General features: G+C 35.2%; 1 non-coding gene across 1 annotated transcript; it reads right to left on the bottom strand.

The window, feature by feature from the left end:
* Positions 1-1,265: 1,265 nt before the first annotated feature.
* On the bottom strand, positions 1,266-1,348 carry TRNAR-CCU (transfer RNA arginine (anticodon CCU)). The gene has a single exon. It is a non-coding gene; the product is annotated as a tRNA-Arg (tRNA).
* Positions 1,349-24,344: the final 22,996 nt, after the last annotated feature.

Genomic DNA, 24,344 nt, shown 5'->3' with positions numbered 1-24,344 from the left:
GTGCTCCAGATGTATCTCAGTCTTTCTGAGAATATTTAATACTAACTAGAAAAAAAAAGAATCTGTAAAAATAACTTTGAATCCCACTAGATTGAAAATGAACTGTATACTTCGTGCAAAGCACTCTTAAATTTTTTGAATTTCTTGAGCACTTTTTTGCTCTATTCTTCCTTTCAATTTCAAAGTCAAGATTTTCTTAAAATCTGGCTCACCTGCCTATGGTTCCTTACAGCCTCTAGATAGTCTCTATCTTTAGACATCCACTATGGTGAAGAGTCCACAAACTTCCCGGGAGATTTAATTGATCAATTATTCAAGTTCCTTATAATATCCCTGATAGCCATTATCATTCCATTAGTGCAGTCCTGCAAATTATCAAATTGCCCATTATTTMTTTTAAGATATATATTCTATACATACAGCTGCTCCTCAGTGATATTTACTCATGGGGATTGTTCATTATGCCACTGTGCTTTAACTAAGAGGAGCTTTCTACTGTGCAATGTTAATTTGGATTATTTTCCCTTGATGATTACAAATGCAATAAATAACTGCTAAAAGTAGTTCAACCGTATTCTAGTWGCTTATACCACTTATATGCTTACAACACTTATACCACCACATATTAAATCAAAATATGTACACCTAAGAGCAACTGTTAGAACTGTAGGAATAAAAATAATCAATAAAAAATTAGGTTTACCCTCGAGTTTCCTGCACCTCTATTTCCATGTTCTCCTCTGCAGTTATTTCATTTGCCCTCTGTCCAGTCTCGTTATGACTACCTAACTCCTCTTTCCTGTCCCAAAGCTTCCGAAGGTATTTTATTTGGCAGCTAGTAATACTCACACTAGAATTATGGCTGGATTCATAATCAGGTCTGCATCTTCAATTTCTGTGGGATGATTTCAACCATCCCTCTTAACTTCTTTCMAAACATAGGACTTTAGGTGCATATTTGTAAGGTAGAAGAAGTTTCTTTTTATTTGAAGTTCTGCAATAGTTGATATCAGAATGTCAGTATTAGGTTRTACTTTCTGTAGACTGGTGACTTTTTCTTGGTAGATAAGGCACTGAAATGTCCTAAGAACCTAGAAAACTTACCTGTTACATTGTAATGGTGCTGACATTGTTTAATCTCTTGCAATGTTTTTGTCCTCTTTCATTTATGCTAACTTAATTAAATACAGGAATTTGAAACTATCATAGAACCATAGAATGGTAAGGTTGGAAGGGACCTCAGGAGATCATCTAGTCCAACCCTCAGCATAGCCCATACAGGGATTGAACCCGTGACCTTGGTGTTAGGAGCACCATGCTCTAACCAACTGAGCTAAACCTGCTATGCCTGTGAACTAAATTGTGTGTAGCAGTGACATCTGCCAGTTTAAAAACAAGCATTTTCAGCCATGTAGTTTTGGATAGGTTATTTAATCTGTGGCCTCTTTTTGTATTTGTGTGGTGTGTTAYGGGCCATGCCAATTTGCTTTGCCCCTATCTTGAGACAAGCAGAAACTGTGTGAATGCAGTAAATAAATCCTCCTGAGAGATAAAGTACTCTTGYGCTTAGTGCTTAAATGCTTAAGTTTGTGCTTAATGCTATTTTACTTGTGCTGCTATCCCTTTTGGTTGGATCACAGCRTGGATAGAGCAGACCCATGACTGCTTGAGAACTTCCAGTGAGCTCATGGAAATGGACCAAACAGCACTTTGTRAAGGGATTGCCAAATAATCCTATGAGGAACTGGAGTTCTTTCTGAATTCTACAGAATATCTGGAAGTTGATTATGAAAGTATTATTTCAGTATCCGGGCATGTGTTCTCACATACACACATTCATAGAATCATAGAATTGGTAAGGTTGGAAGGGACCTCTGGAGATCATCTAGTCCAACTCTCAAATGAGTGGCCCGTACAGGGATCAAACCCACGACCTCAGCTTTATTTGCACCCCACTCTAACCAACTGAGCTAAACCTAACCCCTATAAAACGCATAACATAGAATCATAGAATGGTAAGGGTGGAAGGAACCTCTGGAGGTCATCTAGTCCAACCCTCAGCGTAGCCCATGCAGGGGTTGAATCCGTGACCTTGGCATTAGCAGCACCATGCTCTAACCAACTGAGCTAAACAGGGTGTAGTCAATGATAAATGCATTTACTGATGTTCACGAGCGTGTGACAGAGGTTCACCTAACTGCTACGCATTTTTTAAAGTRTTATATATTGATTGCATGTATCTCTGAAGAAAAACAACATTGACAATACTTAGCATTTGCTTTGAAGGTAGAAACTCAAGAAATATGGAAATTAATTTTTCTTTAAATTCAGGCAAATTTTAAAATTCCAAAATTGGAAAATTGATTGACAGATAATAGTCAGACTTGACAGAAATATGCATTTATCTTGAAAGAAAGGGGGAAAAAATCCTTCATAACTGATCCTTTTTCTAATGGTATTTGGAGACATGGGGCACRTAGTCAAGTGGCTACCTTACCATTAATCTGTAAGCACAGACAGCTCTCTTTCTTCTATATTCTTCACATAGTTAATCTGATTRAATAAATATTCTCTGCAATTGCAATTTTTTTTATTATTACTTTTTGAGTAACTTGGAATATGGCAGAAGCAAAGTTCTTRAATTYAAGAACTTTTGAGTTCCTGAATTTAAATCATTTAATATGATTTTTCTTTACATACAAAAATCCCATTAAAAAATGTCATAATATTTTCTGTCCACAGCAATGAAATATAATTACAATCCTTTCAAAAAAAAAAAGCAGATCCATTGTGAGTACTGAGCTTTGAAAACAGTAATTTCAGGATAAAATAAAGAAAAAATTAATGTATAGACTGATGTTGAATTCTCCAGTATGCTGTAGTGGAAATAATACTAATATCAGCATATATGTCATAATTGAATATCTGCTGATTTTTAATGCAGTAAATTGTGAATTAAAGATAGGGAAAACTCATGATTTTACTGCTTTTTTATCAGAATTAAAAAATGAACTGTCCAAAGAAGAACAAAGCAATTAAAGTAAGTGTTTCTATGTAGGACAGTAATAATATGTGCTTCTATGTAGGACATTAATAATATGTGCTATAGAAAAAGACATCTGGAGAAAAGAACAAAGCCAACTGACTGTTCTGAGTCTGTGGTTTGTAGTGCAAAGTGCAGCCCACAATAACTCGAAGGGTTACTCTTTGTTCTGTCTAGCAGTTACATCAAGAATGGAGGAGAAATCAGTTTATTTCCATCTTGTAATTCAATCAACAAGGACAAAATTCAGATTGAGAAATCACACATTCAGTTTCTGTACACTTTACTTCTAAAAAAGGTAACATAATTTTATGTTTTTCAAGATAGCTGGTATAATTTTAACATCCAATTTTGCAAAAATATTTCAATAATTGCTGACAGCATTTAAAGCACTAGGTGAATTTCCCTCTGTAAAAAGATTGCATATATGTGTTTGTTGTTTCCTGTCCTTCCCGTAGTGTGATCTTTGTCCTAGAGATGGATTTTTTTTCCATTTAAATACCATGAAATCATTGATCAATTCAGCATACAGTGACTGTCAGAATAGGACCTTTGAAATATATGAAACATACAATTCTACATGAAATACTTTGATACACAGAAATTATGCTGAAGTCGCCTCTTCTGCAGCCAGAAAAGCGACGAGAGCGGAAAGCGAACATTGTTTTACCCTTCTGTTTACCAAGGTATTCTGATACCKTGGCCTTGAATGGAATATAGGTAATGCTGTTAAAACAAATACCACAGAATGACATTGGATGGTTGATAAAATAAGGAAGGACTGTTGCTTCTCTGATACCATTCTGTGCTTAATACTAGTGTTTTATTAGAGGTCATAAAAAAGACACGTTTCCTTATTTGTAAGAATAGTAACTGTTTTAGGGAAAAGGCAGAAGAGATAGCATTGCAAGTAAAACAAGTATTACTGACTCTTTTTTTTGAAGCATTTATATATGGAAAAAGGTAGTGTCTGTGTAATAAAAATCAAAATAATGATGAATCAGATAAAAACATAACAGTAGAAGGTAATAGTAGCAATGATTTAGAAGTTACCAGTAGAATTTCAGTGCAGATGTGTTTGGTTCTGGGAGGCAGAATGGTGACAAAGGTGTCTGCAGATGACTTTGACCTAACTTGTTTATTTAGTACATAGCTTATAGGAAGAGAAATGAGGACCTAACACTGACTTTTTTTTTTTTTTATTAGCTAATTGTTACTCTTTCAAATCAAAACTGTCTATGTGGATCACACACAGATTTTTAATATTGGCACATGTTATCTCTCTTGGGCTTTTTTTTTAATAGCTTTACATAGCTCTGTTCTACTTGTACCAGGTGATATTTTTGAACTTACTTCATGTTTTTTATAACTAATTTTATTTCTTCCTAGATYTGATTGAATTCTTGAATAAGTATTATTTAGCTGTGCTCACAGTAAGCTTGATCCATCGCTCATGCATTTTTTTTCAGTGTAACAGTATAGTAATTAGTGAAAATGCCAGTGGAAAAAAACAAACCACAAAACTGTAAAATGCATGTTCCATTGTATAGAGTATAGAAATATATATGAGTCTACAGGGCAACAAACTCTTTAAAGCTGTTGAAGAGAAATGAAATAATGTTTTCACTATTCCTTTTTTAAGAGTAATGCAAGGACACAATTTCTCACAGTACAAAATGGCCTAATCCTTGTCCATTCACTTGCCTGTAGGGACTGAAAGCACCCTAGCTTTTCAGAGCCCTCCTGTCATTTGCAAGCATTGAACTTACCCAGTTAGAGGACAAACACAATAACATGGGACCTGTGTGCAAAGCATGACTTTTTTATTGATAGTATTGAAAACTGCGTGGTCAGCATTTTTCTTTCTTTCAGTGGAAATACATGCAGAATTCTTGACTAAATTACATAGTTCACACTTTGAACATTGCCTATCAGATATTCTTAACGACTTTTTGATCAATACATAGAGCTTTAAAAACTGTTTTAAAACAGTGGAACAGTGAATATGTTTGAGGTAACTGAGTAGGACTAAAAGAGGACTAAGACTCTCACTTTCTCAGCAGTTTAGGAATCAGAGAGTTAAACAGGTGTTTAGCAGCTAAAATAAATGTTTTGGGCAGCCTTGGATGGTATCTCTTTCAAAATGTTYAAGTTAATTTTGCATGTGAATTATTTTCTTTTGTTTAATTGAAGAGTAATCTGAAAAATTGGTGGTCCAGATACCATTTAAAATTCCAGAATTTGTTTCTGAGAGCTTCTTAAAGTGTCACTCAATAGTAAATTCGTGTGGAGTCAGTAAGAGGTCTGTAGTTAGTTGGAGGTCTGTCAGAGTTCAGCTGATTTTTAGCGAATTGCTGTTCCACAAGGATCTTCTGAGACAGTTTGGTTGCCACTCCAAAAGCAAAAAATGTAAAAATGATACGATTTGAGACTAGGATGACTTGCCAACATTGACGTGATCTTAATAGAAAAATTAACTAAAAATGCATGCATGCTGTGCCAATTGCAGGAAGTGACTGTAAATATGTAAGTAGGTTGTTTATAATTTATTGCCTTTTCTGCTGTGATTATAGAAAAACAACAAGTCCATCTCTGCACTCAAAGAAATTAGGGAATCAATTTCATGGAAGGAACAATGAAACCTCCAGAAGCCTCTACCCTACTACAGAAATGGYCACATTTACAAAGTTGTGCAGGTTAAGCAAAAAAGTTTCTTCCTTTGTGATTTTTCATTTTGCACCACAAGCTTTTAGAGTTATTAAATGTCTAGATTTTTTTTTGATATACAAGCATTACTCTTGCTGATTTCATTATCAGCTTTTCACTTATATTTGAGAAAGAAATGTTTGGCTCTGTAGTGTTCTGATGYATAAGGTGGAATATCTGTTGGAATTCTCAGCGTTTCAAGAAAATCTTAATGCACAGAGTCACTCCACTAGAGATCTAAAAAGGTCTTGAGATGTCTTCTGCTCTCTACCACTGCCTGACTGAGCCAACTGTACCTTTGTGATTCCTGACAACTGCTGTCTCTTTAGGGCTTCGAGACTACTGGATATTCTTATTTATCCACCAAAGAAAGAGATGTACCAAGTTGCCTCTGTTGGAACAGTGTAACGTTTTTGATGTACAGCTTGTGATTTATAACYTATGGAGCTTTTCTTCTAAAAAAACAGCTACCCAGTTGTTCTCAGCTTGGTCTTTGCATACTTATTCTGTTTAGGTATAAAATCTTAGTCTATTGCTGAATTGTACGTACTGGGTGTTTTGTTCATCTGTTTTTAGACAATTTTTCCAATTTTTCATGACTTAAATTTAATAATCCCCTTTTCCCATATGTTTGCRGACCCTTACAACTGTCTGTCATTTATAAACAGCATAACCCCTGAGTTGCCCAAAACAAATAAGGTTGTGCCATTATGCAAGATAAATCACATAYATTCCCAAGCCTAAAGCTCCAACTGGCATTGAATTCTGTGGAATCAGAAGACAGATAAGGAAAATTAAATAGGAGGAAAACAATTTTGGGACTTACATTTTGGTTTTGGCAACAGAAAATAGGTATACGGAAGGGGAACAAAAAAAATATATTTACAAATAGCTTCAGTTCTTGTCACAGTAGAAATAACTGAGATTTTTAATATTATCACATTGCATCAGTTTATTAAGCAGTGGTGTCTGTTCTGAAGGCAAATAGTGCTACATGCAAATCTGGAATGAAAAGTTGTGAGCCATAATAAAGACTGTATTCTTCCAATAGCAATTATGACTTTAAATGTCTAAATACTCTAAACTGTAGTTCTAAATAACTATATACTTCATTTATATTATGTAAATATAGGTTCCATATTTATTTATATTGTTACTTTTGTTCCTCTGAAATGAAGACTAGATAACACTGCAATTAAAGTCTTCCTCTTAATAACTCAGGTTTTTTTACTTGTTAGGGACAACCCAACCATATTTATGGATATTTTGCCTTTGGAAATTTTTATGTTTGCAATTATCCTTTTCTCCACTAGGAAGCAGCAGATGATATAAAAACATATTATTACTCRTGTCTCTAATCCAACTGAAAGTAACAGCATTGAAGCTGGATGAAGACTTCTTTCATTCAATGAAGAGGCAGGTTTCAAATGAGTTTCCTCTCAATTTCTAYGTGTTTGAACAGTTGTGATTTTGAAAACCTCACAGTAGCCTTATTTCTTTTTCTCTTTTTAGCTATGTTGTTTTTAATTCCCACTGTATATGGTCACTTTCAGTGGACAAAATGAGGGTTTTTTCATCTTCAAGCTTTTGTCCATGGGTTAATGATGAACTAGAACTCTTTAATTTCTCTTAGGTGAAGACTCAGTATGATTACTCTCTAAAAACTAAAAATATAGTAAAAAACCTTCATTATAAAAGCACTTTGAGTTAAAGAACATATCCATTGATTGTGAATACTGAATCACATAAAAAAGATAAGCTCCCTTATCTGCCTAATCATCTCCACTATCAAGAAGAAAATGAAGATTCATTAGAGAGTGTGCTGAAAACCAATATATCAAGCTTTTGATTCAGTTAAAGTCTGATGCAGATTATTATATGGAGAGTATACACATGAAGAAAAAGAACAGGCATCTGGAATGGCAGAAAGTTTCAGAGTTTCTTCTGGGCTAATAGGCTCAAACTTAGGAAAAAATAAACCTTTATTTTTTGTGGCTGGCAGCTGTTAAACTATGGAGTCATGTTCCCATAAAAGTGATGGATGCTCTTTTTTTGGAGCCAGTTAAGACTGGACAGAGAAAAGCTCTAAACAATATACTGCAGAAAATAATCTTGCCGTGACAGTAAGGGAGAGGCATAATCACCGTATTTCTTGCCCTGATCTCTTCTGTCACTTAACTGGAATATATAAATGATAGATTTTAAAAATGGGAAATTAATTTCTGACTTGTAAGAAAGATAGCTGTGAGTTTGTTTTGATTTGATTTAGTCTTTTTGGTTTGGTACTCTTAGCAGGTTTTGTGAGAGCTTGAAAGGGACACTTGCTACTGTACTGAGAAGTGTGACATTGCTTTAGTCCATATGTGCAGAATGCAGGACGCTACGTGACTAGTGGTGTTAATAGGGACAGCGGTACACCTGACACTCTGTAATACAGCATCCTGGAGAACTGGGAGAATAAGATGTGTGACTTGAAAAGAAAAGAACATTGTATTTTTTTTTCCTTATGTGGTGATTCTGCTTTCTGAGTCTCCTTGTATTTCTGAATAATGCTATTACTACTGATATGTTCTGAAACATGGATATTTGGCTTAATTTCAATCTTTGTGTGACTTTAGGTTGAGGAAGATATCATTTTGTAGGAGTAACAATAGCATGATGATATAACCAATGTTCTTTTGTGCATTTACATGCGCAGTGGATATTGCTCAATGATAAAATATACCTCTAAAAATGAAGTACCTTCCCACAGAAACAAGAAATTGTGTGATATTTTTTTTTAATTAAGACCTTTTCCTGCTATTTAGAAACAAAACAAAGCAACAGTAATTTTGGAAGCTGGTTCCTTTTAATCCTTTGTGGACTGTAAAAATACCGTGGACAGCATGTTCTGAACATCAGCACTTCAAAGGTGATGCACCTAGTCCATGAGGCAGCACTGATGGTGTATTTTGTCCTGTGTCTCCGGTACATTAGGCAGCCAGCCCTAAGGCAGTTGAAAGGCCCGTTAGAATACAGTCCACCTAACCTTATTTCTGCTTCTTTCTTATATCTGTCATGTACACAAGAACTTCACATTTTTAAAATGTTTCCAAATAAATTCAAAATCTCCTCCTTTTCTACCCTATTCCTTCTAGCTTATACGCTTAATTACTCTGACTTAACCAGACTCAACATTGTTGAGCATGTGGCAAGAGTGTATGCATGTACATATTTTGTCTCTGAGTGACGTGTTGCCCACCAAAATGAAACCAATGGAATAGTGAATGTGCACCCAGTTCTACAACGTGTGAAAAARGGGATTATTCAGAAAAGGAAAGACTTGGACAGGATTAGCTGGAGTCCCCTGGGAAACTTAGTCAGCTGGATAGTCTGGCCCATAGCATCTTATCCCTTAACAGCACAGATCCTTTTAGATCCAGTCTTCATAGCTGTGTACCTTTTTTTCTTCTGAAGAGCTGTATGCATTGTATATGTATCTACAAGTGATAAACTCATAGATTCTCCTCTGTATGTGATAAACATTCTACAAAGCACACTTTCTTGGTTTCCTCCATCCTAGAGTTCACATGGTTTTTATGCAGAGAACGTATTGCAGAGTTACTGCTTCATGTATTGTGACAGTTTATTTACTCCTGTATAGACTGTAAGGGAGAATTTAGTAAAAAATGACAGGATTGTGGATGAAAAAATAAGTAAGGAGGATCACTTSTTTCTTTCATCCACCAAAAGAAAAAATAGATGCTCAGATTTACCAATTTTCATATGGCATGCATGGAAGTGATTGGCATAATTTACGTTCACACTTATTTTGATAGACAGTGAATAGATAGATAGTGAATTCAACTTTTTATCGCTAGCCATCTGTATCTGAAAGCAAGAGCATTAGGAGCATTGCAAATGACTCTATTTTGTGATACAGTCATAACCCAAGAGAAAGGTAGAAATTCAGAATACCTGAAAAGTGACCATAAGTTGGTTGTTGTATTAGGATTGCACTGAATATAAACTATTGAATTCCTTTAAATAATTTAGGGAGTTCTAGGACATAAGAATTCTGTCATTCTGTTGATGGTGTTATAATTAGAACTCTGGCATTAAGTTGCACACAAACCAAAAATAAGTTAGATCAATTCTAAGATCATGATATTGAGTGAAAGAGCTAAAGTAAGCTGAGTTCCTAATATATGAAAAAAAAAAAACTGCTTCAGCTGCTCTGTTAAGACACAGTTCTGAAGGTGTTGGAATTTTTCATTGACACAGATACAGATTTTAGAAAATATTTAAATATTATAAGCTTTTTCTTCCTTGCAAATCTAACACATAATCATCAGTAATTTACTTTTTGGATAAATTTACACATTTGTCAGTGCCTCTGAGTACCACTAATAATTGGGCTGCTAACTCTGAAGAACAATAAAAACAGTCTGTGTTGTCAGATACATCTGYCTGAACTATAGTAATCCATCAAAGCCTAGTGCAGTGTACTCCAATTAAGGCTAGAATTTTGCTCAGCAGTTCTAGTAAAACTATTCTTCCATTATGTTTTTAGGTAGTTTTGGGGTTTTTTTGTTTTTTTTAACTGTAGTAAAGGGTTTTGTAAAAAGTTTTGATAAGGCATACCACTGGCCTTGAGAGTTTGAATAGATTTTTCATTCCTCTTAAATAGTAATGTTTTCCTACAACTATTTTCCATATTTTTCCGGATTTTTTTAGTGTCAGCAGACTTCCATTCTCATGATTTACTTTCCTTAGTAGAACTTCTACTAGAAATAAATTACTCTATAACTAGTACAGTTTGCATATTTTATCAGCATTCTTTTCATCATTTGTTTTATTYGCATTTATTTTAATCCTGCCTGTTAAAAGTAATATAGCACTTTAATGGTCAATCACACTGTTTTTGACCACTGCATGGTAATGTCTGTCTGAATATGAAAGCAGGATTAGACTCTTGTTTGGAGTGGTTGCACTATCGGTGAGTGAGCTTAGCTTGTTTCGAGCATATTTCATTTTATTTAAGGGTTGTTTCCTTTGCTTTAAAAATTTGTTTGAAAAAAATAGTGATACACACCACAGTACCTAAGCTCAGTTCTTTGCTTGCACCATGTTATTTGTTACTGATGTTTTATAGTTCAATAAGCAGAAGGTAATGAGACTTTAAATGGAGGGTCATGTATATATATTTTTAGAAGAACTTGGTGCTTTAGTTTACACTATTTCAATTTAGAAACCTCAGTGACATGCATTCAGTATGGTATGACCATGCTGTGAGTAATTCTATGAACTCAGTTTTTTAAACACATAATGAACATCTGGTGACAAGACGCTCAGAGCAACAACAACAAGAAGGGGGGAAAAAGAAGAGAGAAGGAAAAGCAAAAGGCAATAAAATCTTTTGTACGCCTGCTACTTTTATGGCTTAAAATATTTTTCCTTCAATCAGTGCATCTAGGGAAACTTTTTTTGATGTAACAATCAATTTTTAACAAGGAAAAAGTCTGAACTCATAAATATTGTATGTATTAATTGTGAAGCTTAATGGAACATTTTGTGTTTATGAACAACTAGTTTACATAATTAAAATCTCCTTTGATCTGTGAGTAAATGATTTAATCTTAATGCTCATTAGGCTAAATGGGTCTTCTATTCAGCGGTATCAACATGGCATGGAAAATCTCAGACCTTTAGAAAATATTGGTTTAGTTGCTAGGTAAACACAGAGACCTATTTGTGAATAAGTATCTTTTATATTTATGAATGAATCTAAAACTAATTCAGATTAAAGCTTTTTTGCTTTTATCTGACATTTTTGTTTCAAGAGCCAGTCAGTGAAATAAGTGGTTTGGGGGGGGGTCAGTTTATATTCGTTAACTACTTTGCTACAAAAACAACGTAGTCGGGGCGGGGGAAGTAATACAGTATGTGCACTTCCAACTGAAATATGAATTTGTGTAACTRTGGATAGCTTTAGGGAGACTAGTACCTTCTTGCAGAAAATCTTGCTTGGAAATCTTTCCTGATGATACAAAGCCCAGTAGCATCTGGGAAATTTATGACAAGATTTTGATCTTTTCTCGTATACATAAAACTGCATACAAAACCACAGAAATGTTTACTGAGAAAAGATTATCACCTGTAAATGTTCAAGACAGGATACCTTCTTTTATTTTTTTTCAGATAATTCTAGTTTTTCTCCGTTAATTGCTAAGTAAGAAAGCTCTTAAATCAATGTAATTTTCCGTAAACCAAGCATATAACTTGACAGACAAAGTTCATAAGCCGGTGTAAACATGAAGTAAGTTTCCTGCCCATTACCTGCTAATCCAAAGAAAGTAAGCTCACAAATTGGACAACAGGGCCACAAGAGTCAGTTTTTCTTAAAAATTCTAAACAAAATAATTTATTATTTTGGAAATAATGTTTCTTTCGTTATCCCATCTGCATTTTTAAAGCCACTTTTCATTCCCAGAGGGAGCTTTTTCGTTTTTTAAAAAAGGTAAGAATTTTAATTAGCTCAGGTGGTGCAATAAGCACAAACATCTGTGGCCCTCTATGAAAGAACAGGGCTGTTCACGGTCCCTCCTCTCTCTCTAGAACAGAAGTACAGCACAAAAATACTTCCGTGCCACCTTGGTCAGAACTTAAGTGATTGGTGTGTGTAACCACAGTCATACTGYATCAGACCAGTCTTTCTCCAGCGCTGGTCTATAGTGGATGTCAGAAAATAATGTAAGAGCAAGGCAAGCAGCCTTTTTCCCCAGAGATACCTCTAGCAGTCTGCAGTCTAGGGACATCTTGAGCCAGAAGGTTATATCTATATTTAATTTCTATCAAAAGTGTTATCTTCCGTGAATTAACCCTTGGAAGACACTTAAATTGTGCTGTTACACGGATACAAAAGCAGTTAGGATGAAATATGTTCTTGCACAGGGCATATATATATGAAAACAAATATTTGTTTCATATTTTCTATGTATAATTTGCTTTATATTCCTCAAGTATGTTTTGAGCTACTATAGTTATTCGTTTATTTTAAAATAGGATGTCAGATTTTCCTTTGTAAGTTAACTTTACAACATTGCAGTCTTAAATTGCAATTCCTTGTTTCAGAAGCACACCTTACATCAAGAAAAGCTTAGCTATTTTTACGATGCAAATTCTCATTCTCTGATTAAAAAGTAAAATCTTTCTTTCTTTGTTATAACATTCAGTTCATGGAACTCTTTCTGGGTGAGGAGTTTGGCTCAACAGTATTTAATTTAGATACTTTTATGCTGAAATTTTGGAGGAATTACTACATTTAAATACCAGGCAATGTGACTTTATTAACAGAACATATAAAAATAATAAGTATTAGTTCATTAAATGTATCTCATTTTGTGTCCGAATATTGTATTGACTGCAATTCAGTCTATATAAAAGTAAAATTCCCTTAAGAGGAAGTCTTACTTGGGTAATTAGTAAAAGCTTTTTTTTTTTACTCCTCTTATACCAGCTTGAATTTAAAGAAAACAGCTATTTGGCCCTGCTGAGCATTAGGAATTTGCATAGCAAAGTGCAAACATCCAAGAAAGCATATCTCTGTCCTCAAAAGGACACCTCTGTGCAAACAGAGTATGAAATGTGGATTTGACATGGTTTGATTTGGCATTAGGATGATGGTACGTAACATTTTCAGAATCACCTAAGAGATCTGGGCTCCTAAGTGCTCTGCTTAGGAAAAAGGACTATCAGTAATCTGCAATGATTATCTGCAACAGTCAGTACTGCCTAGCAGAACTTAGYACATATATTAACTATTACTTGCATTTAAACTTGGAACAGACAAATCTATTTTAAAGTGGAAAATAAGAGAAAAATTCTTTACACCTCTTTTCATGTATCTGTTGCCTGAATAAGCATTTCATCCCTCATTCATTTCAGCTACTGATGATGATTTGAAAAAAACAGCAGATAGGATAGAATGAGAACTCCTTAAATCTTTCTGGGCAGTATCRGGGGTGGACTTCTCAATCAGCAATGCAAATCTTAAAAAAAATTGGGGGGGGGAGAGGGGAGGTGAAGTACATTTATTCCAAGTTGCTGTGTATGGTGTATGCACGCAGGTTTGCAGTAAGAAAATATACTAAGGCAAGTATCTAACCACTTGGAAACAAAACAAAAGAAATTGCAAATTATTAGATTTTTTAAAAGTTTCAGAAAGTTTGAAAAAGAGATTTTTCAGCAATATTCTGATCAATTTTTAATTTTTATGTAAACAAGCTCTGTCTATTAAGTCTCATAAGTCTCTTAAGAATTATTTTGTTGGTCAGAGGTTTTAAAGAAAGACATCTGGGATGACTGTGTGTTTATGAATAAGCCTAAGAAGCAGACATCACAATCTAGTCTAGTTTTCTTTTCATGCCTGTGTGTAGGTATGTGTTGTGAAGTCTCCATTTCAAATGCCATGTTTCACTATAAGTTTCATAAAACAAGCCTAGTGGTACTATTAAAAAAAAATACAGAATTAAAACAAAAATATTTACAATCAGCCTATTGAAATATTATCATTCAGGCACTTTGATGACAGAGGGAAGAGTCTGGAGTGTTTTTGTGCTGTGATTTTATGGCCATATTTAAATATGTTAAGGACTTTAAATAAGATGCATCATAATGCTAAAAGGAAAAAAGTTGATTTTCATAGTACTATGTTAATACAATATTAGGCAACTTTTCATTTTTTAGCACTTCCTTTTCAAATCATGTTACTTTCCTTAGTCTCAACACAAAATTGTCCTTGCCTTAAAATTAAGGGTAGTTTGTAAAAAGATAGTGAGTAAAATTTCATTAATTGTACATTTCATAGAGGGAAGGTTCATGGAGAGTGTGTTTCAGATATGCTCTTGTTATTTTCAGTCTAAATCTATCACCCCAAATAGAAGTCAATTACTGTATTTATAAAGAATATTAAGTATTTTCACTATATTATTGATTTTTAGTTACATTAATAGACAGCATGTGATGGATGGCTGTCAGAATAATAGTTTTCTTTATTGAAAATGATATGAACGATATGCATTCATGTATTTCTATATACCAGATGTTGTATTTGATTCCTTTGATTTTTCTGAAACATTGGGGCTAAACATAGGGAAAACGTTTTGTATAAAAGAATATGAACCAGTGTACAATTCTTTCAATATTTTATAAGCATTCTTCTGAATACTTGGTTTTCAGAGGCCTAAGAACAGGGGGGTTTTCCACTGAAGAACAGGAGAAAAGGGGGCCACCTAATGTAAAGGGAATGGTAGATTCGGAAAGCAACTAAATGTCACTAGGAAGTGAAAGTAGCAGTGAAACATCTTTTATCTACTTTCAAAATTAATGTTCAGAGATGTTCAGATGGATAAATTTTCTTATTTGAAAAGAATATGGTCGTCATCATTATTGTTTGTCACCATAATTTCAAATTTCTCTCAAGATCAAGATTTTCCTAGGGCAGGATTTGTTACTTGTGAACAAAAGACATGATGAGATAAGGAGATAAGTTCTTGTTGCTGTTGTTGTTAAGATTAGGCCAATGTTTATAATGAGAAGAGAGCAAGCATAGAATTATACTTTTCCAGAATATTTTCCCATCCATCAACATTTGCCACTCACAGACTTCCTGATTCCGAGATATGGGGGGTTGGGTCTTTTTGKTTTTTTTCAWTTTTTTTAAATAAACTTTAGATTTCTCTTCCATGAACTTGWCCTGGTTCCTCAACAGACTACATAAATCTTTTCTAATTTGAGCTTTTAGTATATATTAGAACAGAGTAACTTACATTATACATACCTAACAAATGTGTACCTCATGAGCAAAGCTGCTTCCATACAAAAAGCAAAACTCTAAATAACATTTTTAGAAATAAAGAAGAATTTGAATGGAGCTTAACTTTTGAAAGTATTTTTCACTTGTATCAGATTTGAGATGACCATTAGCTCGTCTTCAAGTTACTGATTTCATAAATTTGCCCTAATCAAGAAATGGGTTTGAATACTACCCATTTGACACTTGTATTTTTTTCATTACAATCCAGATGAAATGTAAATAAAATTATTCCATTAGTCAATTTATCCTAAGTGTAACTATTCTCACATGATAGAAGGAGATACTGTGTAGGAACTTTTAGACCAATGCTTGCCTATTCAGCTCTGCTGTGACTGTGATATCCCTGGTGGCTTCACTTCTGAGTAAAACACTAACTGATACCTGATTAACCCGCAGACATATCAGAGGTTGACTCTGTCAAATGCTAGGTTATACCAACATRCCATATTCCTGATCTGCATGTATTCTAAAAACACAGTGCCAGCCTTATTTTTCTAGCGTAACATTATAATTTTCATCATATTATAGATTGATACTTGGGTTTAAGATGCAAATTCTGATTAATAGTATAAGCATTCCAATTGTTTAAATCMAATTTAATGTTCATTGAAAGAACTAAAACACAGTGAACATGCTAGAAAATTTAAGTTTCAAGCTGCTACCAAAAGAACATTCTAATCTTGTAAACAATGAATGGAAAGACATATTTCCTGTTACATTATTTGCTTGCCTGTATTATTTATTTTGTCTTATGGTAAAATAAATTATTCATTTTGTACTGGAATTATGGAGCAAGTGATCAGTAGAACTGGTAAGTTTTAGAGAAAGAATGTTTTAACTTGCTACTAATCATTCCTCAAATAATTTGGAGATTTAACAGGATACTTTAAATGCTTTTGCATCAGTAGACTTATGTAAGATATCTACTATTCTGATGTCTTGCTAGGTCATCTGATAGCCAGAGAAAAAGCTCTAAATGAGCTCTAGAAGTCATGCAAGTTTATGAATGTTGCTGCACTATATCTTTTCCTGCTTCTATCCCACAAGCCTGTCCATTCTTCAGTCTGCACATTTTTCATCTTCCTTCAATCACTTTTAGGAATTTATCTAGGCAAAGGAAAGAAACAGACATTTTTAACAGTATTTTAAGGTTGCCGACTCACATTTTAGGGTTTAAAATCATAACAGCATTCCAAAGTCATTTAATGGCTTCTAGTATATCGCACGGGGTGATCAAACTGTGTCGGTGTGTGTAGTTGTCAGACGGCCTTTTGTCTCTGGCAAACAGCTCAGTAATTAGGAATTCCTGGTTCAAAATACGTTCCAGATTTTACTTGCACAGTTTGAGACTGATATACCTTTGTTTATAAAGTTCACTTACGTGAAAGGGAACTGTAGAAAACTGAAATAGAGATGGAAATGAAATGTAGAGACCTTATTAGAAGGTCTGGCCTCCCAACTTGCTGGTGAAACCACAAATGCAGGTGCACTCCTGATAGAGTATCTGGTTATATTTTATAAGACCTGTTTTCAGGAAGCCGTGAACGGTGCTCAAACTATTTTCAAAGCTGGGATTTTAAAATCACTGAAAGGTTCTCTTTGTACTTTTATATTTCAGAGCTGATCAAGTATATACTTAAAAAATTTCTTATATTATTTCCTGTATTGCATTTTAGGCTAGAGACAGTAGTGTTTTCTAAGTTAATTACCTATGGAAAAGAATATCTTTTTCTTACTTTTACTTTTCATGTTAATCTAGCAAAATGTATTGTTCTCAAGCTCTTTAAAAATCCATATATTAGAATTTCAAATCTTGGGTTTTTTTCAAAATGTCAAGGACACCAAGTGAATGTAATTTTCTTTCTAAAATGGAAAATCGTATTTTCCTGAAGCATAGCACACTAGTAAATTAACTATTTTGGTGATATTATGATAATATATGGACTATTTCAGGTAAATTACTGACCCATCAACAACAGGTACATTGAATTTCAGATTACTTTTGAATATACAACTATTTTAATTCATAAACACAAGGATTATGATGGTAGTTGCCACTAGCATCATCATAGGTTGCTCCCATTAACTCTTCCAATAACTCATTCTTTTACAAATGACACCTTAGACTACATATGTGTATACATGCCTGTCATTCAATTTGATCAGCAACRTTCATTTTTCATGTATGGATGCAAAGACAGGAATTAGATTACAAAACAGTAATACCTAGGAAATGTTTTACTAATACAAGATCCATGTAAAACCAGCTGCCTGGTAAAATTAAAGGTGGCAATACACACAATAGATACTTGGCCATAATTAGCTGCAARTAGACGGAAATATGCTGAGAAACTTAACACCCCAAAATGAAAATAGCTATTTTGCAGAATTTGTAGGAAAATCAAATAATCTTAACATTTTTAGCTAGCAGTGCATGTTTTTTAAAACAAGAAGGGACAGATCCAAGAGTCTAATGCTCAAATGATTTATTTTGTTATGAAACCAATATATTTGTAATTGCTTCTTTTTCTTTAATTGAGTCGTCATAATTTTTCAAACAMGTTTACAAGGTCATAGTCTGCTGTTGGCCCTTGGCATAGGGTCAGAATCCTGGAAACATATTCTGAATATGCAACATACACAGGTAATTCTGTTAACACTGGTCAAAAGCCAGTGTTATGTTTGTAATGACATAGAAAGCCTTCCCTTTGATGCTGGAATACCTACTTCTTTAGTCCAATCAATGCTTCCACCCAGGGCACTCTGTAACATAGCTGTCCGCAGTGGCAGACAGATGAATCACCTTGACACTTCCACTTTAGTACAGCACCTAAATCAAATGCATCTGTAAGTGTAGGCTATAAACTATGCGTCACCTGCTTGGGGGAGATGGCGAGTGATGCAGATGACACTGACATTTCCTTCATAAGAAAAAGTAGCCTAGAAAGACAATGTTTAAACCAACATGTGGACAAGTCTTTACYGAAGTTTCATTCTGACTGTTCCCAGGGTTCTCAACTGCTGAGTAAACTTCTTCAGAAATGCCGTTAGAAGAAAGTCGGATTTCTGTTTGTCCCCTTCTTCTGACTTCTCTTAATCATTAAATAGGTTTCATTAAAATAGTTAATCTATAAATTAATTCAATAGCTACCATTTTACTTAAATCAGAAGAGGGAGGAAATAGGAAAAATGTACCTAACGTCAGTATTGTCACAGGAGCAGAGCAGACTTCATAAACAAATGACCCATGTATACATAACAAATCCCAACAGACTATATCCTGTTGTACTGCTCTACAGTTCTATAGCTGACTAGAAGAGCATTCCTAAAATAAAACACCCTTGCTTAGAGGGCACCAGAAGCAGAGACTGGAAAAAGATAAAATTTAACTTCCAGCCACTTAGTTTAAAAAGCTTGTGTCTATTCAGCCAGACTCCATAGACACGCTGAATTCTGGTTGCGATTTATAGACTAGGTTTTTTAATGGACACAGAAATCTTTTTTTCAGATTATGCCTGTGCATATTCCTAAGGCACAGGATATACATACTCATTTAACTGGGAAATATGTTAGTATTGGGATCTGTATGGGAAAAACATTTATATCAAATACATGGAAATGTTTCACTATTTTTTTTTTAAGAACTGCTTTAAAGCTGAAAAAGCTGTCTAAAACAAAAATATTTTATTGGTTGGAATTCTACTGATTCAATTTAGAAAATCATTTCACAGGAAACAAAACTGACTGATTTTCATTTTAACTCACGTTAGCCAGTGGAGAATGACTTCCTTTGTATTTGCCACATGGTTGAAAGGAGCTCAATTCTAATTTTGCAGTTTCACAAGAGCTTTCATGTTATAAAAAATGAAAAAAACTTTTAAAATAGAAACTTTGAAGCTGTTTACTTGTCACTAAGGTAGACAAATTCTACAGGCAATTTTAATTCCTTAAGAAACAAAGTATTACATTTTTCTTTCATCAAAATTCTCCAGTTTGGGCTATAATGTCATATCCCCAAAAAACCAGAACCAAACAAGAACAACATGTGAAAAATACATTTCCTGATCAGCTTTAACAAGGTAATCAGACCTAGGATATTTTGACAGTTTGTATCAGCAAACTTTAAAAGCATACAGTTCCTCTGTTAGGGGGAATTATACTACAGGATGGCTAACGAGAAACATCTATGCAGTATATGGATAGTAAATATGTTCGAAAAATAAAATAGATTGGAATCACAGTGAATGTTCCTGAATCTACAGTCTGATGCTCATTTTCCATGAGCAAAGACATTTAACTATACAAAATAAAGAACTTAAGAATTAGTGTAGTACACAAAATATTGAACAAGTTATTATAAATCCTTATTATATGCTGCAGCATGTCACGTATTAGTAAGACTGTTTTAGAGACACAGTAGTATTGTTATCACATTAATTTATTTATTTTACAGTTTGAAAACTGGCAGCTGTAGAGTTTTAAATGTCTTGTATCAATTTGAAGGTTTTGTGTTTACCACTAAAGGTGGTTGTTAAGATATGCTCAGCTGAGAGTGCTGGGCTGTGACATGTTCCTCACCACACAGTGGCTGTGCATCCAGTTTTGTACTTACCTGCAATAGGAGCAAACAGGAACATTATTTGGAATAAGCATTCAGCCAAAGTAAGGGATGGTGAGTACTGGGGAATTTAGAAGGCCTTATTTTAGCTCCATGTGACTAAGCCCTTTTCAACAGTGTTATTGACCCAGCAGTAGGTATAGTCTCTTTTTAATGTGCAGTCTCTTTTTAGTTCTTTGAGGTCACAAGAGGAAGAAAAATCAGCATCGCAGGTGCATGTTATTAGACACACAAAGCACTTGTTAACAGAAAATATGAGATAGCTCACATTTATCAAAATTATCCCTGACGTTTCCTTTTGCTCAGCTGAAAACAATTTCTAAGCTCCCAAAGCAACATGTAATGGGAAGGAAAAAAATGCATTTKGGGGGGGGAGGGGGGAAGGCCATGACACCCCAAAGGAATATCCAGTGAATAAGCAGAGCTTCTGATAAACACCTGGGTTGTCCAATGAGCCATATTTTACGTCTGTTTATTATAATAAAATAGATTTAAAAATTTCTAGCCATATTTTATATCTAATGTATTGATAGCTAGGGTCCATTATATCTCTGAAAACATGAAAACCATATAATTCCAATACTGGGCAATACTGGAAACTACTCTTCCATTATTCACACAGTAGATTTCATGCCGTAGGCAAGGGAAATACAAACTTGGCCATTTTTCTCCCATCTGTGGGTATCAGTCTTGTTGCAAAAGAAACTACTTTTAAGCAATCCAATCTCTTACCAGTGAATTAGTGGTCTATCTACTGAAACAGCAAATAAAAGTACATGTTAGTGACAGTTGGGCTCATCATTTTTTTTTTCTGTTAATTATTTAGTGGAAGCTCAGTCTGAAAGAGACTTTTTTTACTCCTTTGAGAGAGCTATTGTGATGTACATGTATGTGCTTTGTTTGGGTGTTAATTATATGATGCCCTTGCAATATTTAATGTGGAGAGCTGATTCTTGAAATGGTGATAGGTATCAATAAATAAAACATAGTACCTAAAAGAAAATAAATGTTGATTGCAGAAATAGAGGGAAGACAAGTTTTTAAAAGAAGTCATTTGGTAATTGTATGATGTATTAAGGCTAATAAATCTGCTTAATTGTCACATTCACCTTAATAATTTATATCAACATTTGGTGGGGCAGATATGATGAATATTTTTATGTTGGGACATTCCTGGTAGGTGGCAATTTGAATATTTTAGAAAATAATTAATTGCTAGTGTTGCCTGTTTTTATATATTTCAGGTGGTTTCTGGAAAAATACAAGTGAGAGAATTTCACAGAAACCAATAGGCAGCTAGGATCTGCCCAGTAAGACTCTCCCAGTATATTAATTCCAGTAATAAGGATGAGTTCATAATGTGACAGGTTGTATCTGCTGTTATGGCAAAGTAGCTCAAACATCTGAACATGTCATCAACACAAACTGTTAATCTGGAGAACTTTACCACCTGTAAGCTTCATGCTTTCAAGCAACCCAGTTCCATGATGCTGGAGGAAAGCCTTCCCGTATGACACCAGTGTACCTTTAAGCTGACTGAATTCATTATGTTCTCTCATCAGCAATGGTGCTCCCTTTTACTCATTGCATTGTCTTCTGCCTCTTGCTCTCGCCATAAAAACATACAGATATTTAAGTTTATGTATCATTTAGCATCAAGTAAATGCAATACTGCAGTATGTAAATACAATATGCAAATAGTAATTTGTTTATCATAGGTTTGCTTGAAACCTGCTTTGAATGATTTAAACATTGTTGTGCTTATTATTTTCCTTTATGCTGGCCTAGTGAAACTCATGGCTCTTTTGCTAAATGGCCTGACTCTTCTCCTGCTGTTCCCCTCCTCCTCTACCTCACTTTACATCTTAATGGTGTACATCTGTTACTGGACAGATTGCACAAGATGAACATAAGGCACTCTTTTCCAGGGTCAGCTAAATTGCCAAGCTAGGTCCACTTAGGCTATTGAAATGTATGTTCAAAATTCCAGAAATTCTACTAATGACAGAGATATCTGTCATATTATGCTGCATGATAATTATACTTATGCTGGCCTGTGTGAGGTCAGAATAAATACATTCTTTCAGCATTAGCTATATGTTTGTATGCATTAGGAAAATGTGTAATATTACTAAATTCTTGTGATCTCAAAAATAGTCACGTTCAAATTTACTTTGCTTTGGAATAACAACAGTTAAGTTCAGGAGATTTGGTAACAATAGTTTTGTTCCTATATGTGTGTTGTGCCAAATACGCTGGCTGTGTTTAAAAAACAAAAACATATAGATTAACAATTAGGAAAATATATGGAAAAACTGAGGTATCTCTTGGCACATGTTGCTGTTACATGTATACATGTATTTTCTAGGAATCTTTTTTGGGGGATAAGTGTACAGTAACAAGGCACTGATTTGTCTTGATTCTGCACACTTTGGAGTTGGACAAGGAACTGTCGCAACACATGGCTCTCAAATGAGTTGATTGTAGACATATTGTCTGTCAGTCAAAACTACAATATTGTAATTAGAGCAGGCCCTGTCTCTCCGTACGTGCTTCAGATGGCAATGACATAATCACAGAAGTGCAATATGTGGATGCTACAGTTCTGTATGTGATAGTATGATACGCTGGTGTTCAAAGCCTGTATCTTATCGYACTGTAATTTTTAACTAATTTGCAGTCAGCATTACTGAAAAATTCCTTGTATTTTCATGTCATTATTGAAAAGTCTTCATATTTTTCAAAACTGAAAATCACAGATACAATATTTCTCAGTAAGAAAAATACCTAAAATTCATGTCCATGTGTTGGAAAAGTAAAGCCTGAGAAACAAAAGAAAGCAAAATCCTCTCTATTTGTCTGTGTCCTGGAAATAACTTGCTTAGTAGGTCACTCTACATTAAATAGGAGTTTGTTAGTGGTGCTACTGAAAAATTGATYTCTGTACGGTATCTGCTGGAAGTTGGTGGAAAGCTTACACAGAGCTATATTCAAAATACGAAGCAATAGAGAGGGAGGTACAGATTGGCTGAAGGTGTAAAWTAAATTCATGGGAGGAAACCACGGTCCGGGTGCCCCCGAAAAGCGGCAGTTCTCTGCGCGGGGCGGGGGGCGTCTGTAGTCACAAGACGAAGCTCCCTGAGGCGGCGTTACGGACGGCGCCTGCTGCCCTCCCGGGGGGCTGCCAGGCTACAGAGGCGCGGGGCCCTGCCCGTGCCTCGCGGCCGCGCGCCCGCGGGAGCCCCCCGCGCCCTGGGTGCCTGGGCCGGCCTGGCGGGAGCGGAGGAGCGCCCCGGCCGAGCCGCCCGGCGCTCCGGAGGGCCGCGCCGCTGGGCGGCCTGCGCCGCGGTGGCGCGCGGCCGGGGCGAGCGCAGGGGACGGCTGGGAAGAGTGCGAACATCCAGCCGGTCTCTGGTGGAGACGGGGCGATTTCCCCTAGATTCAGAGGCTTTGTGGAGGTTGTTACGACCTGCCGAGGCACTATAAACTGCTGCCTTGAGAATAATCCGCCTTAGAAGAGTACAGTGGCAGAGGAAATTGGTCTCCAAGCTCTTATATTTTTTACTGTTTTTCCAACAAGAGATGAGCTTTTCATTTGAAAAGCTGTAACATTGTAGGCTGTACTCTAATAAAGCGCTCTCCTGCTTTTGGGGTGTCCAGTAACACGAAGGCAGATTCACATCCAAATTCCGTCTGAGGATCCTGTGACAAGGATGGTGGATGGAAAAAAAAAAGAGACGACTAAGAGATCGTTGATAAAGTTAACCAAGGAAAGGARAGGGACACACACAGGAGAAATGATTTAATCACAGTTCGTAACAGACACCTGTTAGGATCTGTTAATTTTTTCAGCTCTGTGAAAAGCCTGGGTACACATCCTGCACATGATTAGCAGCATTGCTTATGTATCGATCTTTTGTTATCTGTGATTTACAGAAAAGTTATTTGAAAAGTAGCACCATATGGCACAGTGCTCTATTTGTAATTCTAGAAGTTAACAATTTGGTCTTCTGTAAATACTGAGTCTGTCAAGGATTTCTCAAGTGATGTGGGGCATAGAAAATACCAATTTTTATTTTTTCACTCTCAGTTCTTCTATAAAAGTCAGCCCTGGACTTAYC

This window comes from Rhea americana, unplaced genomic scaffold (assembly GCF_003343005.1).
Source record: "Rhea americana isolate MKP2758 unplaced genomic scaffold, rheAme1 scaffold_6, whole genome shotgun sequence".
Lineage (NCBI taxonomy): Eukaryota > Metazoa > Chordata > Aves > Rheiformes > Rheidae > Rhea > Rhea americana.
The sequence above is the reverse complement of the archived record's forward strand: the minus strand, read 5'-3'. Positions and strand labels throughout refer to the sequence as shown.